The following is a 16,400-nucleotide window of genomic DNA, read 5'->3' on the forward strand; positions in this document are numbered from 1 at the left end:
TGAAGAAACTCAAGTATGTTGAATATATGTGCTGTGGAATCAGTAATTTGTGATTGCTTATGTATATTGTTATATAGCTTTTTTTTACCAATATTATTATTAATATTATTTTGAATGTCCATTGAGTAAAATAACTATCAAAAAGTCATAAATATCAAAACCACCATGTCCACCATGGCACTGGCATCAGCTGTCACCTGTCATTCCCATGTCATCTATAGTCCCAATACACAATTTCAGATGCAGTTTAGTTCAGTGTAAAATCTTTTATGCACCAACATTGATTGAGATTACGTCTCATGTTCTGTTTTATTATGTCTCCTGTGGCCCTTATTGAAAACCTCTTACTAATATAGGATCGCCAATAATCGGCTGGAATGCACATGATTTTAGCCGCTTTTTGTCTACTGTTTTGTAAGTAATCAAACTATTACAATCTGTAATGTGTCTGTTGTAATTTTTTTTGTTTTGCAGTTTGAGCCATGGAGATTCTATTAGATCAAACCAGGATTAAAATGTACGCCCAGACACTCACACATTTAACGTAGCTATTAACAAAATATAATACAGTTCGTCTAATCTGTCTTCTTTTGGTCAGATGCCTGTGATCTCACACTTGACCTAAACACTGCAAACTCTCATCTCATCTTGTCTGAGAATAACAGAAAAGTGACATGTGTAGAGGAGGAACAGTCATATCCTGATCGTCCAGAGAGATTTAACTACTGGCATCAGGTTCTGAGCAGAGAGAGTCTGGCTGGACGCTGTTACTGGGAAGTTGAATGTAGCGGAAGAGAGACTGTATATCAGTTACATACGAAGGAATCACTGCAGGAAAGATGCAAGTAAAGACTGTTATTTTGGATACAATGAGAAGTCCTGGGCTCTGAACTGCTCGAATTACACATACACTGTATGTCACAATGATAAAGAAACTGTCCTTAAAGTCCTTTTCACCCCCTTCTAACAGAATAGGAGTTTATCTGGACATTTTAGCTGGAACTCTGTCTTTCCTACATTGTCTCTGACACACACACACTCACACACTTACACACATTCAGCACTACATTCACTGAACCTGTCTATGTTGGATTAGGGACTTATGAATCAGTGTCTTTTGTTAAATTGTAAAGTACATTTTACAGTCTAGAGTTTATAATAATGATGGCTGGAGGTGATGATTAGGCTGAAACCAGCACTGGTTTACCTAACCTTATTTTTATTTGTTATACCGAAGAGATTCAAATAGAAGAAGAATAGGTATTTTAAATGGTAATATTTTAGAATTGTACTGTGTTTTTGCTGTACTTTGATCAAAGAAACGCAGGCACGCGTTGAGCTGAAGAAACCTATTTAAAAAAACATTAACAATCTTTTCTAGTCAAAAAGTTGTGACAGGTGGCTTTTTTGTTTAACTCATTTCCTGAAAATGATAATCCCAGGACAGTTTCTCTCAAGAGTGACAAATGCTTCCAAATACTTCCAGCATGATATTTATGTGTTTTGGTGCTTTGTTAACGCTTACACAACCACCACAGCCCTAATCAAATGGAAACTGTTTTTGGCTCCGCTTTAGCCAGTTATCTAAATGCTAATTCCTACTTATCCATCAAACATCCATCAAGTTCTTATGTGATCAGTGCATTACCACAGATTGCACTAGGAATGGTGGTATATTCATTTATAAAACTCTCTGTAGATTTCTCTCAGAGAAATTAGAGGACCCCAACTGCAGACCGAAGAAACTCAAGTATGTTGAATATTTATGCTGTGAAATCACTCATTCCTGACTACTTATGTAATGTTTTTTTTTCTTGCACATTTTAGTTTTTCACCAATATTATTATTTATATTATTGTGAATGTCCGTTGACTATCAAAAAGTCATAAATATCAAAAACTAGCAACTGAGTCCAACATTGTACTGGCATCAGCTGTCATCTGTCATTCCCATGTCATCTATAGCATATTTTATGCACCAACAATGCAAACTCTCTGTAGATTTCATCCTAAAATTGTGAGAAAGTTAAAAAAAATTTCTTGAGCGTGTCCAATCAGGTGAAGATTGTGAGAACGTTCATCTCCACCCTGACTCCTCCCAGAAATCACCTTATATGGACCTTGCAACGCGTAGTTTTACTAGGCATAAACTCATTTGCATATAATTCCCATATATATTCCCATCCATGTGACACTATCATAATAAGGTACATCAAGGAAATATGACATGTGCTCATGTCAGCATGACCCAAGAAATATTTTGAGACCAGTTATACCAATTTGGTGTAAATATGTCAAACCCATGCAGAGATACATCCCTCAGATGCAGTTTGGCATCTTGGCAGCAAATTTGTTGATGCACTAAATGAAAACCCTTTCAAGTATCGACACAAATTCCATAACTTTTTGCCAGCTTGGTATAAAGATGATCTAATCCAAATTTGGTGAAAATTGGACGAACGGTCTAGGAGGGGTTAAAAAAAAAGTAGATTTACAACATGAATCCTGCATGATCCAAGTTGATAAAAAAAGTTTTATCACAATAGTTTTGGGACATATTACATTAGGATTTAGTGGATTTATAAATATAAGGTGCCCAATTTCCAGTAGAGACCAACAGGACCGCTTCTATTAAAATCAATGCAAGTTTCTTTCTAACCTATAAAACCAATACAAATTGTATGATTGTTTCAATTTATTTTTTAACTGACTTTTAATTCTATTTGTATAAAAGTAAAATACTTGAAATCTACATAAAAAGAGCAGAATTCTATGACAATGATAAACATAAACCTAGAATCAAGGAACATAAAAGCCCACCGAGTTCTTTTAATTCGATTGCGTTTCGTGTACTTTAGAAACGTGCTTTTATTTTGGTATTTTGACGTCATAAGCCTGCGCCGCTGTGATTAGGCGGAGGTTTGTGTTTTTAAACTTTCAGTGTTTACTGCAGTGACAATCGCTTAATCTTTTTTTATTAGCTTTTACAAACGATTTAAAGTTAATTCATTAATGTGTACTGTAACGTCGTAGCGCTTTTTCTCTATCGATTATACACTTGGGTTATTCAGTAAAGCTCATCCATTCATGAATGAGTTCGTCATAAACACGACTTCAGTCAGAAACTACTAATCCAGAGACAAACACAGTGATTTAGTTTGGACTGATCTCTTCTTAAACAGGACAGTCTCAGCAGAAATGGAGTTTATTAAAGAAGAGACTGAAGATGTGAAGATTGAAGAAACGTTCAGAATCAAAGAAGAAGACACTGAGGAACAAATAGGTCGATTTTCTTTCTCATTTGATGATTATTAAAATGGCAAGAAATTACAGATAATGTATTGTATTTTTGAAGCACATCCCAGGGTGTAAAATATTTGAAGTTGTATTACTTTTGGTGGATTTGTACTTCACTGAAGTACAGTTTAAACGTAAACCTCTTTTAGGACACCTCATACTCTTTAAAATTACATTTTACAGAGCTCCTTTTATTTTCAGCCATGTCACACACATTAAATGTGGTGAACTGAAGATCAAAAACGCGTGCTTGACTGTCTGAGGGAGCATACTGAAGTAGCTAAATTGAAAATAAATGGAAAAGAGTCATTGCTTTTGACCTTATCTGTGTAACATAACATAGGATAGCTCTGTCAAAGATGACATTTTCTCATCATTTATTCCCCCTTGTGCCGTCTCGGGTTTTTCTTCAGATGAACATCGCACAAAGACTTCATGAAGGTTTATAGGAACACTTCAAAAACCACACAAATGAAATACGACCACAAATGTTAAAAATAATTAATTTTGAACCCAGGTGCTTGTTGTTATCATCATCATAACTTCAGGTGTGTATTATTTTTCTGAATAATTCAACGACCTGCAGTCAGTTATTCTGCTTATACCTCAAGTACCTCAAGACATTGATCAGATGAAGCTAATTGTCCAGTTTTTGTCATTAAAACCCTATCGTGAGTAGGATTATTTCTTCTGTTGCCTGGATCAACGTTCTCTGTTCATTTCCCTGAAATGTCCAGCTTAGACCTTCGCTTGCACTACTATTTGGGCCTGAAATCGCAGCAAAAGTTAAATGTCTTCAGAAAAAGTTGTCATAGCCAGGTTTAACGGTACAAAACTAACTTTCATTTGTCTTTTTTTCGTCACAGACATCCTGTCGCTGAAAGAGAGCCAAAGAAGGCATTCTCCTGCCAACAGTGTGGAAAAGGTTTCAACAGAAAAGGCGACTTGAACAGGCACCTGAGAGCTCACACGGAGAGAAGCCTTTTACCTGCAAACAGTGTGGAAAAGGTTTCATTCAAACAGGAGACCTTAAGGTGCACATGAGACTTCACACCGGAGAGAAGCCTTACGCCTGCCAACTGTGTGGAAGTAGTTTCACTTATGAGGTAAGCCTTAAGGTCCACATGAGAACTCACACGGAGAAAAGCCTTACACCTGTCAACAGTGTGGAAAAGGTTTCGCTCAGAAAGTAATCCTTAACAGGCACGTGATCATTCATACGGAGAGAGACCTTTCGTCTGCCAACAGTGTGGGAAAAGTTTCTACCAAAAAGAAAGCCTTGACAGGCACCTGAAAACTCACTCCCGGAGAGAAGCATCACGTGTGCCATCAGTGTGGAAAGAGTTTCAACCAGACGGGAAATCTTAAAGTGCACATGAGGATTCACACCGGAGAGAAACCTTTCGTCTGCGAGCGGTGTGGAAGAAGTTTCTCGTGTAAGGCGGACCTCCAGAAGCGCACTTGAGAGTTCACACCGGAGAAGCCCTTCGCCTGCCAACAGTGTGGAAAGAGCTTCACTAAAAGAAGAAGCCTTAATAACCACATGATAATCCATACAGGGCAGAGTCCTTTTCGTCTGCCAACGGTGTGGAAAGGGTTTCAGCCAGAAAGAAAGCCTTGAAAGACACGTGACGATTCACTCCGAGAGAAGCATTACGTGTGTCATCTGTGTGGAAAGAGTTTCAACCAGACGGGAAATCTTAAAGTTCACTTGAGAGTTCACCGGAGAAAAACCTTTCGCCTGTGAACGGTGTGGAAAAAGCTTCAATCGTAAAAACGAATCTGAATCAACACGTGAAGATAATTCATGCACGAGAGAGTCCTTTTGTCTGCCGACAGTGTGGACAAGGTTTCACCAGAAAAGGAAGATATGACAGGCACGTGGGAACTCACGCTGGAGAGTGCGGCGACAGTGTGGAATAAGATCACTCTGGAGAAGCGCTCTGTACATCATCGGCGTGTTGTAAGGAGGTGAATAAGTAAACACCCCCTCATGATGTGATGTCATGCAGATGTTCGCAGAGTTTTACCAGAAGAGTGTGAAGAAGAAACTTGACTGGATCAAGAAGCGTTACACATCTCCTCTTGTTCGTGTACTCCGCTTGGTGTTTATTCTAAACTTTGTCTAAAGTAAAAGTGTAGGTTGTAAAGGAACCTCTGAATACCGATAAACAGCGCAGTAAACATGAACATTCAGCTCAGTGTGCATCTTCTGTATTAAACGTAGCCCTAACCACGCACGTGAACTTACACTCATTCATCTCACTGAAGATCAAACTGAAAGTAAACTAAACCTGCTCTGGCGGAAGTGATGTCAGTGCTCTGCACGCTAGACCCAGAGCCGGTGTTTTTCTAACAATAGGACAATACAAGTTGGTACAAAACATTTGAGACTATAAAACACTGAACGTGTCGGGAACATGTCATTGTCATGTTTTCTGGAGGTTTTCCTTAGACGTAATTTCATTCAATTCCATATAGAAATAAAGACTTTACTGTACGCACTGTACACAAAATCTGCGTTCATGACGTTCACATATCATTGTATCCCAGTTTGTGCTGAATACGGTATAATCGCAATCTTGCCAGTTTGACTGTCCCTGTTGCTTCTGACTCATAGCGGGCAAAGAAACATTTTGGTCCCTCTGCCAAGGCAGCGTTGCCAATGTCAGCCATAGGATTGCTAGGTGTGTAACTAGTGATGGCCCTTTGTTCTGAAGATGCCATGTCCCTCCAGCAACTGGTTGTTGTTATTGAGGTGGTCCTCAATTCTTCTTTTGTAGGCTGCTTCAGACTCTAGACTAATGAAGCCATCTCTGCTGAACTTTGATTAAAAATATCATTCATATTGGGGCGAAGGCCTAGGGACTTTGAACTCTTGACAAACAATGTGGAAATGGGCCAAAGTCCTCAGCATTTGAGAAGACCTACAATACAGATGTGTGCTTGCTCTTCCTCTCCCCTAAAGGAAGTTGTAGGGTCACCAAACTTTTGTGTCTTTCCGAAGCAAACAATGGCCACATCATTCAGTGAAGGAAAATGACACGCAGCAGCTTCTAAAACAACCCAAGTGATGGTATAACAGATAACAGTATAGTATATAGTCCTGAAACGTAATGTCGGTTAGGTATTGGCCTAATTATGTACCGGCCTAAAAAAATACTGGGGTCCTTTTGAAAAGGGTGCTAGGTCCTAGAGTCTCACGCTTCGAGAGGGGTTCCTAGGTAGCCAGAATCTTGAGGTCCTACAACCTGTCGTTTCTGAGGGGAAACCCTTTGCCAACTAAAATTGTAGCATTTTGATGGACAATGTCCCTTTTTGAGCTTTTGACCCCTAAAGAAGGCCGTAGGTCAACAAGGTTATTTTAAATTAGTTTAATTTGAATATAGTTTGTAAATTATTTAAAAATTCTGTTCATTATTATTTTGTTAGTTTTAGTATAGTTTTTATTTTGTGATAACATTTTTATAAGCATGTGTATGTTGACTTGAAATCCTGTACAACTAATTTCAGTATTAACAGGAAAAAAAACAAATCCTATGCTTTGTTTTTACATTTATTTTGAACAGACAATTGTACAAAATACTTTTTCCAACTAGATGTGAAAAATATGCAATTTTATATTGCATTATAATGTTATATTCTGTAACAAAGTTATTTTGAATAAATTCTTGAAATATATTTGATTTAGTTAACATAAACAAAGGGGAAAAACGGCGCAACAGACAACGTAGCCTATATATGGTGAGTTTCAGTTCATTTTGCTTAATTTGTTTAGAGAATGGAAACTTAAATTTCAGAAAGTGACATACTATCTGTTTTCTTTATTTTATAAAACACTATGTATCAAACAAATAAAAGCATACCTTTATACAGTGATGCATTATTATTAAGACAGTAAGTGTTTAAAGTTGATATTGCTAATAACAATACAGCTGAAGTGATTGCCCACTTGCCCACACACACACACACACACACACACACACTTCCAGCCTTTAAGGGTTCATCGTAAAACTCAAAATGTGTTTGACATTTAAAATCAAAATGTTTACAATTAGGGTCACCCAGAAGAAAGTTTCACAAGACATTGTCTTAAAAGAATAGTTCACCAAAAATAAAAATTCTGTCATCATTTCCTTTAGGCCGGGCTCACGAGTTGAGGAGGAGAGCGAAGAATTAATATAGAATTAATTCTTGAAATACAAAAAGTAAGTTTGTTGTAGGAGGATTATTGTATGCGCAAAATCTTATAACACTGCTAGAATTTCGTCAGAGAGTAAAAACAGTGAATCGATCAAAGAATACAGATTTTAGCCCAGGATTAGATGATTTTGAAAATTGGTCTCAGGCGGCCAAATTGGGGCGAAGCCAGTCTTAAGAAATAAGCATATCTGACTGAATGTCATGCAGGAACATGATTTTGAATCCAGATTTTTTCATTATTTACTAAGCAAAAGTTGCGACAAAATTAGAACGCTTTCCATTCCTAACCATTCACATTAAAAGTAGTGACTATTGGTTTATTAAGTATAAAATGTATAGAATCTAAATCAATCTTTACATGAGGTCTCTAATCTCTCTAATGCTGGATTTTAAATCTACAGAGCTGTCTTTGCAGATGTGTCTTCCATCGTAATTGGTGGCAGGTAATCTGACGGCTCTTTTTCTCCCAGTCGAGAGCAGCAGAGGTGGATTGTGTAAAGCCAGCAGGCAGCCGACCTTTGTAACATTCATCAGCCAGCTCACACAGAGGTCAGGTTGCTGAAACAGTTCCAGATAGACAAACTGATTAACAATTAATGATTGAATATCTTGACATTTTATATTGTAGTCTTAATATTATAAGTATTATTGTATTTTTCTTTACCTTGTACATGGTTTGAAGGTCTCTAGCCTCTTCGTGAAACATTATCATTTGAATATTTTGGATAGCCAATTCAATGTATTTAAGTTGCTTTAAAACAAAACAATAAAATTACAGTGGTTTAATGACACCTTTGACTTGATAATATTTTTTAATTAGAGCATGTATGATTTCTTTGTTAAAAGTCTTTGTAATCCTGTACCTTTGTTTGCAGTCTCGTATTTTTGATTTCTGTTTTCTTTAACTCCCCTTTTTCACCTTCCTCTTTATTAAGGTCAACTTGGAAAAAGAATAAAAAATCTTCTTTCTTTTTACTCATGTCTTGTTGAGCTTTATCGAAAATTTCCTGTAATAGAGAATAAAATTCAAGTTTATGTAGATGTGACAGTTTGACCTCAGTAAACAATGTTTATGTAGGAAGGGTAACGTTATGTATTCAACCCTCATTCCCTGAAGGAGGGAACTGAGACATCAAGTCAGTGACTGACAAATTTGGATCATGCTTAGAGAGTGTAAACTTAGCCAATGCACATCGGCGTGTGCCGCTGATCACAGTGTGAATATAAGTAGACATCAGGTGCAGCTCATATTCAGGTTTTCGATGAGGAGCCAGCTCTCAACTGGTTCTCAAGGATTCACTGAGTGAGGACCTGGCACTGGACACTGCACCACATATGGCTGCTGAGTGGACAGAAGAGCTCAATAAGTTCTACTGCATGGGCTCTTTGGAGCCGTTATAACAAACCAAACTGAAGAACTTCTACCCATTTGAGGTGAGAACACAGGAGGATACAGACTTCACAAGAAGGCTATAGAATCCAGAAAACATGTTGAAAGGCGCCAACAGCTCTTCAGATATCCGAGGGGGCAAATACTGTGCCTGATAAGCCAAAATGATGGCATCCACTATCCAGTGGGCCATCCTCTGCTTAACAATTTCCTGCTGCCAGACAAAGCTGATCTGAGGCCCTGAAGTTTACGTCCAGTTACCATAGCATAGGACAAACATAGGTAGGTGCTAGAGCTTGCAGGCTCACCACCTGATACCTAAAATGAGTGGTGGACCTTGGGCACAAAGCCGGGCCGGGCCATCAGGATTGCCTGGTCAGCTGGACCAAACTCTATTCATGAGTGCCAGCCAAAAATGAAAGCAGATGTCCTACTCTCTTGATGGAGGCCAGTGCAAGCAGGAGCAGAGTTTGCATTAATAGAAACATCAGCTTGACTGTCTGCAAAGGCTCAAATGGGGTCTGCTGTATTGCTCTAAGCACTAGAGACAGGTCACAAGAGGGTATACAAGGGGGCGGGAGGATTTACCCTTCACAAGTAATCTGATGACCAGGTCGTGCTTCCCTACCGACTTCCCTTCCACGGTTTCGTAGTTGGCAGGAACAACAGCCACATACAATTTAAGGATGGAGGAGACAGCCTTTGCTCCAACCATTACTGCAAGAAGGACAGCACGACTCTGACTGATGACAAGAATACTGCTCGACAAACAGGGGAGATGTTCGACTGCAACACAAACAGAGAGTAGTGCAGCCTGACGTGTGCAACCCGCTCAACAAGATTTCATAATGGCTGATGCACTGTACTGCCAACACCAAGAGCTCCACAAGCGTGCTGAACTCATTCAGCCTTCTTTCAGTGGAATAGTCAGAAGCAAAAGCTGATTTTGTGCTGCCCCAGCCACCTACAAATTCTCACTCTGTGATCAGCGGCACCTGGATGCAGTCATGGCATGTCAATATGTATTGGCTCATTTAGTTTACACTGTGGATGGGTCTGTTTAAAGCAAGATCCCAATTCTTCAGTCACCTACGTAATTCAGTGTGCCCAACTGAGGGAACTAAGCCTTTTAGCGCTAGAGATCATTACCTTCAGCATTGCTTTAAGCCTTTCCTTTTCATTTGTTTCACTTATGGTTTTGTCTTTCTTTGATTTCATTTTTATGTCCATTATATGCTTTGACAACTTTTGTAGTCTCAATTTATCATACATCTTCCTTAGCTCTGATTCTCTGCAAGGATTATTAAGGTCCTCACATGAAGCTCCGCTGCTTCCCATGTCGACAGATGCCTCAAAAGCCATCCTAAAAAAGAATAAAACATACATTTACAAAACAATCATTTTGTAGTCAGCAACAAGATGCCACACCACATTACGTCTTAGTATGGTTATACAAACTTGGTTAAATTACAGTTTACACATCCTTGTCTAATTCTAGTTGAATATAATTTACATTTATATTTTGCTGCTCATCCAAAGTAACGTATAGCTCTGGCCATTTAAAATGCTCAATTCGGGCATGCGTGATCATAGAGCTCCCTGCAGGCGCTTTTTCATGTTTTTTCTTTAAATGTTGTTGTGTATCACGCAATATCCACCAGGTGGTGGAACGGACAATATTACATAATGTAAATCATTTCAGTAGTTCTAAAATCAATATTACATTTTAAATCTAAATTTACTCTCTAAAGATCAAATTGAATGCAGCGTCTTTAACTTTCTACGCCAGCACATTCACTTTTTCCTTATTTAAAGAGAAACAGATAAGACTAACATCAGACAAAACTAGAAATAGAACTACTTTTCAATGCAATATTGATGATGTAATCAGTAATCGTAATTAATTACTTTTTGAAAGTAAAACACCCAAATGGTTCATTTCAATTTCACAATTCAAGCTGGCAAATATAGCCTAAATAAAGCAAATATAGTCTCTTAAATTCTCTCGATTGTGAATCTCTAACTAACTAGTGCCAAAGCCTGAAAAAGGAGGTTTGTAATCATGCTCACTGATTGTCGATCCAAGCTAGAACTGATTAGAAATAACAGTATATTCTATAATACTATATACCTTGCTTGGAAGCGCTCTAAATCCTTCTTGCATTGATCAAGTTCCTGTCTAGAAATAAAAAGCAGCATATGTAATAAAACACACACACACACACACACACACACACACACACACACACAAAAAAGTGAAAACTGCTATTTTTGTATTACAATACACTGACCTATAAGTTTAAATAACCAATTCATTACTTTAGGTGCATATGATCATAACTCACTGTTCAGTAATGATATAAATGAGTTTATATTACCTTGTTTGTTTCAGCTCCTCTTACATTGATATTCACTGTATTAAAAGACAAAATACAAATGTGTACAGTGATACGACATACATAGGGTGTTATTGAAGTGCTTGGAGAGATCCAAATTTGAAAAAAAATCCAAATTTAGTGTATGCCAGATTCAGGTCTGCATCCATCTGAAAGCAATACAGCTCTCATATACACTATTTAGTGCAAACTTCTGACCGTGAATGCTCTGACATGCATTTAGAAACGATGCCTGTTCCTTTTAAATATATGTCATGAAGATTTAAGAGAAAATTCTGAAGGCGAAAGGCGGTCCAACCTGGTACTAAATAGTTGCACCTAATGACATGACTGATAAGTATGTGTGTCTTTAGTTGTTTGTTGATATTCAAACTGCATACAAATAATACACATTTCTGTACAGTTTTGAAATGATAAAACTACTGCTAAGGTTTCTTGAAAATACCAATATATTCTACAATACTATACCTTGCTTGTAAGTTCTCTAAATCCCTCTTGCATTGTTCAAGTTCATGTCTAGAAATAAAATCCACATAAAGAATAAAACGCAATTTTAAAAAATACATATTTTGTGAAAACTGTTATTTTTGTATTTGCAAAATTTGTTTTTAAAAACTAAGGTCTCTTGAAAATACCAGTATATTCTACAATACTGTACCTTTCTTGTAATTCATCCTCAATTAATTTTTGCATCCTTTGAGCTGATCTCTAGAAAATAGAAATATTAATACGGTTAATATAACAGGTTGGATTAGATATCATTTAATTGTGTGAGTGTTAGACTGTAGCCCTCAGACGGGACTGATTTTCTAAATTTCTAAATTTAAATTAAAGTTTTGATTCTGAAAATTCTTCCATAAAAAGTAAGATCACGAACCAATTTAAAAGGGTTTAAAGATAGAGTTATAGTGTAAAATAGAAAGTAAAAAGTGAAAGTTTAAGTGTGGTGTAAATATATATATGGGGTGTTTTGTTTTTTTGGCTTTTATCCTCAGTCCAAATAATCAGGAAAGAGGAAACAAACAATAAAACAGGAGAAAGTATTAAATTATTCCTATACTATTAGTAAAACACACGTAAACAGAAGTCACACATGTAAACAGTGACTTGCTTTTGATCAGCCACAGAAAATACCTTCTTACAGTATCAATGCATCAAAGTGCGTAGTAAGGATCGTAAAAGGCAGAACCAGAAACTCATGTGGTTTGTGTGCAAAAGTTTTATTAACTAAACGCTAACTGGCATAACTGAACACGCAAGCATAAATACACAATAAAAGCAGAGAATGAAGCTATGGAAGGTCAGTTATTCACCTGTAAACCATCAGTGCTGTTTATAATGGGGTTTATAACTAATATTAACCCTCTGTTTAGTTTAGGTAAATGTACGATATTTGCATTGCATCGTTGGTGAGAGTTCATGTGCAGTCTCGGATGAAAGTCTTGATGTATCCATTTAATATGTATGTGTGTGTGTGAGATATAATATATATATATATATATATATATATATATATATATATATATATATATATATATATATATATATATTAAGGAGGACAGACTGAAGCAAAGACAGAAGAAAGGTAGAGATCAGAATGGCCACAAACAGTGTAGTTTTTACAGAAGTAGGAAATCTAGAAGAACGTAAAAGGAAAGATGTTGAGAAATTCACTCCAAGCGCACCAAACCCCCATCTACTCGCTGGTTACCACAGCAAAAATGGCTGCCCGCTGTTCAAGGCCTACCATTCACTAAAATATTGTTCAATTATTTTATTACATTTTTTTAGGTGCACAAATTTGTATACATGAACATAACACAATGATTATATCAATTTGTTTAGTAATGTTAAACATGACTTCAGTTATTTAGTATATAAGTATTACCTTGTTTTTGAAGCTCCTTCGTATTGACGTTCACTATAATAAAAGAAAAATACAAATGTATACAGTGATACAATGAACACATGTAAAACAAGAATAGGTTTTAGATCACAAATATGCCAGATTTAAGCCTGCATTAATCTGAAAGTAATACAACTCTTATATAGACTATTAAGTGCATCAGAAGACTGAATATATACTGTACATAAATGAAAAAAATGCAGTGAATGAACAAAATCAAATCAATATTTGGTATGACACACCTTTGTCTTCAAAACAGCAGCAATTCTTCTAGGTACACTTGCACAGTTTTTGAAGGTTGTTCCAAACATCTTGGAGAACTAAGCCCAGATCTTCTGTGGATGTAGGCTTTCACATCCTTCTGTCTCTTCATGTAATCCCAGACACACTTGATGATGTTGAGATCAGGGCTCTGTGGGGCCATGCCATCACTTCCCTTTACTTCTTGTTCTCTTTACGCTGAAGATAGTTATGACTTTGGCTGTATGTTTGGGGGTCGTTGTCCTGCTGCAGAATAAATTTGGAGCCAATCATAAACCTGACTGGGTGTTCAGTTTATCTAACGAGCCCATGCAGGAACGTTTCAGCGAAAGTGATCAAAATGGGCAAGTAATGAAGGAAAAAATACAGTCAAAAAGGTAAGAGAATTGAGAAACATTGAACTCATGAACATGTATCGAACATAAACACGCCTTGAGGAAAAATTGAATAAAGAGAGAAGAGACATAGACTCTATTGATTCTCAAGTTTCTCAAGACTTTGAGTGTACTCATAGAAGCGGCAGAAGCCACCACATCATAAGAAATGTTTCTGTACTTTGCAAATAAGAAAAAATATGCATTTCTGGACAGTTTAAAATTGTAAAAAGTATTTCCAAGGTCTATTAAAAACAACAATATGTTCTATAATACTATACCGTGCTTGGAGTTCATGCTGGGAATTCTTGTACTGTTCGAGTTCATCTCTAGAAAAAGAAATTTAACATAAATAATACATCAAGTAAAAATAAAAAGCAAATATTTTGTGTGTGGGGCTTTTTGGGGATGGGTGGGTTGGAGGACAGGGTGGACTAGTCCACTAAAGTCAAGTCACCTTTGTTTATATGGCACTTTTAACAATACAGTTTGTGTCAAAGCACTGAACAGTATCGAATAGGAGAACAGTGTCAATAATGTACAATGACAAGATTGAATTCAATAAAGAAATGCCTTCAACTGAAAATTGTGTATTTAGAGACGACATTGCACAGTTACTATTTAAACTGAACTAAGCTGGACAATCAAATCGATGTTAAGTGTCCCCAACTGAGACAGCGGCAAAGAACCAAAACTCCATCGGTGACAGAATAGAGACAAAGGAAGAAGAGCTTCAGTTATATCTATTTAAATGCACATTACTAATTGTTAGCTTGGTTGACTAAATCATTTTTACTTTAAAGGAACAGCAGCTATACTAATTTCTACCTCTATCTCTATTTGGGAATATAATCGTCATGTAGCATGTTGATTCTGTGTTTTATGTATGTAGTTCTATATCTTTCTTTGTGTCTGTGAGTCAAAGCATCTGTGACCCGTGCTCCTTCACACTAGAGTTTATGGTACGTCAAATACAGGTACATTACACTGTACATCCATTAAAATCAACTGAGCCTATAATAAATTATAGTAACACTGCATTTTTTGGTCAGTAACAACAGTAATGTTGTTAATAACTTCATTATTAACATCAATGATTATAATACACTAAAAAGTAACGTTATAAATGACTTTAGTTTATATTACCTTTTTTTTTCAGCTGCTCTTTGCATTTTCCAGCTCCTCTTTGTACTGATATGCACTGTTTTAAAAATAAAAGAATACAAATGTATTATATTATATAACACATGGAAAGCAAGAATACAACTTTAAGGACGTCATTAAGAATTATTAAATAAAATAAATCAATAAGATTAAGAGGTCAAATGTGTATTCATTAACGTAACACAATGATTATAGCAATTTGTTTAGTAATGTTATACATAACTTGAATTATTTAGTGTGTATAAATATTACCTTGTTTTGTTCAGCTCCTCTCTGTTTTGATGTTTACTGTATTAAAAGAAAAAAAATACAAATTTTACAGTAATACAATAACAGCTTTGAGGACACCATTGAAGTGCTTGTCTCTCTAAAGGTGGACTGTGGCTGTATTTATAAGTATTATAATTGGCATATTTAGCTGATAGCACAGTACAGACGAGAATATATGTGACAAGACTTCATGATGAGTGAAGAAAAAATGTAAAAAGGCAGAAGGGGGTCTAACTTGGAATTAATAAGTTGTACCTATTTATGTCTGCATTTCTTTGTTTTTCATAAACAGTGTTTATCAATACAGTTTTAAAATAGTAAAGCTATTGCTAAGTACTGTGAAAATGCCAATATATTGTACTGTATATTCTATTTTAATACCATACCTTTCTTGAATGTATTCAAAATCCTCTTGTGTGTTTCAAGGTCATGCCTAGAATTAACACAATATTAAATATACAATGGGTACAAAAATATATAGTAATTTTTTTCCTCATTAATGTACACACAGCACCCATATTGACAGAAAACACAGAATTGTTGACATTTTTGCAGATTTATTAAAAAGAAAAACTGAAATATCACATGGTCTAAGTATTCAGACCCTTTGCTCGGTATTTAGTAGAAGCACCCTTTTGATCGAATACAGCCATGAGTCTTTTAGGGAAGATGCAACAAGTTTTTCACACCTGGACTTGGAGATCCTCTATTATTCCTCCTTGCGGATCCTCTCCAGTTCTGTCAGGTTGGATAGTAAACTCTGGTGGACAGCCATTTTCAGGTCTCTCCAGAGATGCTCAATTGGGTTTAAGTCAGGGCTCTGGCTGGGCCATTCAAGAACAGTCACAGAGTTGTTGTGAAGCCACTCCTTTGTCATTTTAGCTGCATGCTTAGGGTCATTGTCTTGTTAGAAGGTGGACCTTCGGACCAGTCTGATGTCCTGGGCACTCTGGAGAGGGTTTTCGTCCAGAACATCCCTGTACTCCAAGCCGCATTCATCTTTCCCTTCGATTGCAACCAGTCGTCTTGTCTCTGCAGCTGAAAAACACTGCTTCACCACGCTTCACTGTTGGATCTGTATGGACAGGTGATGAGCAGTGGTTTTCTCATGGTTTTCTCACACATACCGCTTAGAATTAA

General features: G+C 36.7%; 1 long non-coding RNA gene and 1 pseudogene across 1 annotated transcript; one reads left to right on the forward strand and one right to left on the reverse strand.

Annotated features, from left to right (window-relative positions):
* Positions 1-4,184: 4,184 nt before the first annotated feature.
* On the forward strand, positions 4,185-4,917 carry LOC122331649 (annotated as a pseudogene).
* Positions 4,918-7,980: 3,063 nt separating this feature from the next.
* On the reverse strand, positions 7,981-14,157 carry LOC122331607. Its single transcript, XR_006248229.1, has 9 exons — positions 14,108-14,157; positions 11,944-11,993; positions 11,754-11,801; positions 11,268-11,302; positions 11,021-11,068; positions 10,039-10,252; positions 8,363-8,506; positions 8,164-8,250; positions 7,981-8,057 (listed from the first exon to the last, which is right to left on the reverse strand). It is a non-coding gene; the product is annotated as an uncharacterized LOC122331607 (long non-coding RNA).
* Positions 14,158-16,400: the final 2,243 nt, after the last annotated feature.

The sequence above is a fragment of the Puntigrus tetrazona genome, unplaced genomic scaffold (genome assembly GCF_018831695.1).
Source record: "Puntigrus tetrazona isolate hp1 unplaced genomic scaffold, ASM1883169v1 S000000001, whole genome shotgun sequence".
Taxonomy (NCBI): domain Eukaryota; kingdom Metazoa; phylum Chordata; class Actinopteri; order Cypriniformes; family Cyprinidae; genus Puntigrus; species Puntigrus tetrazona.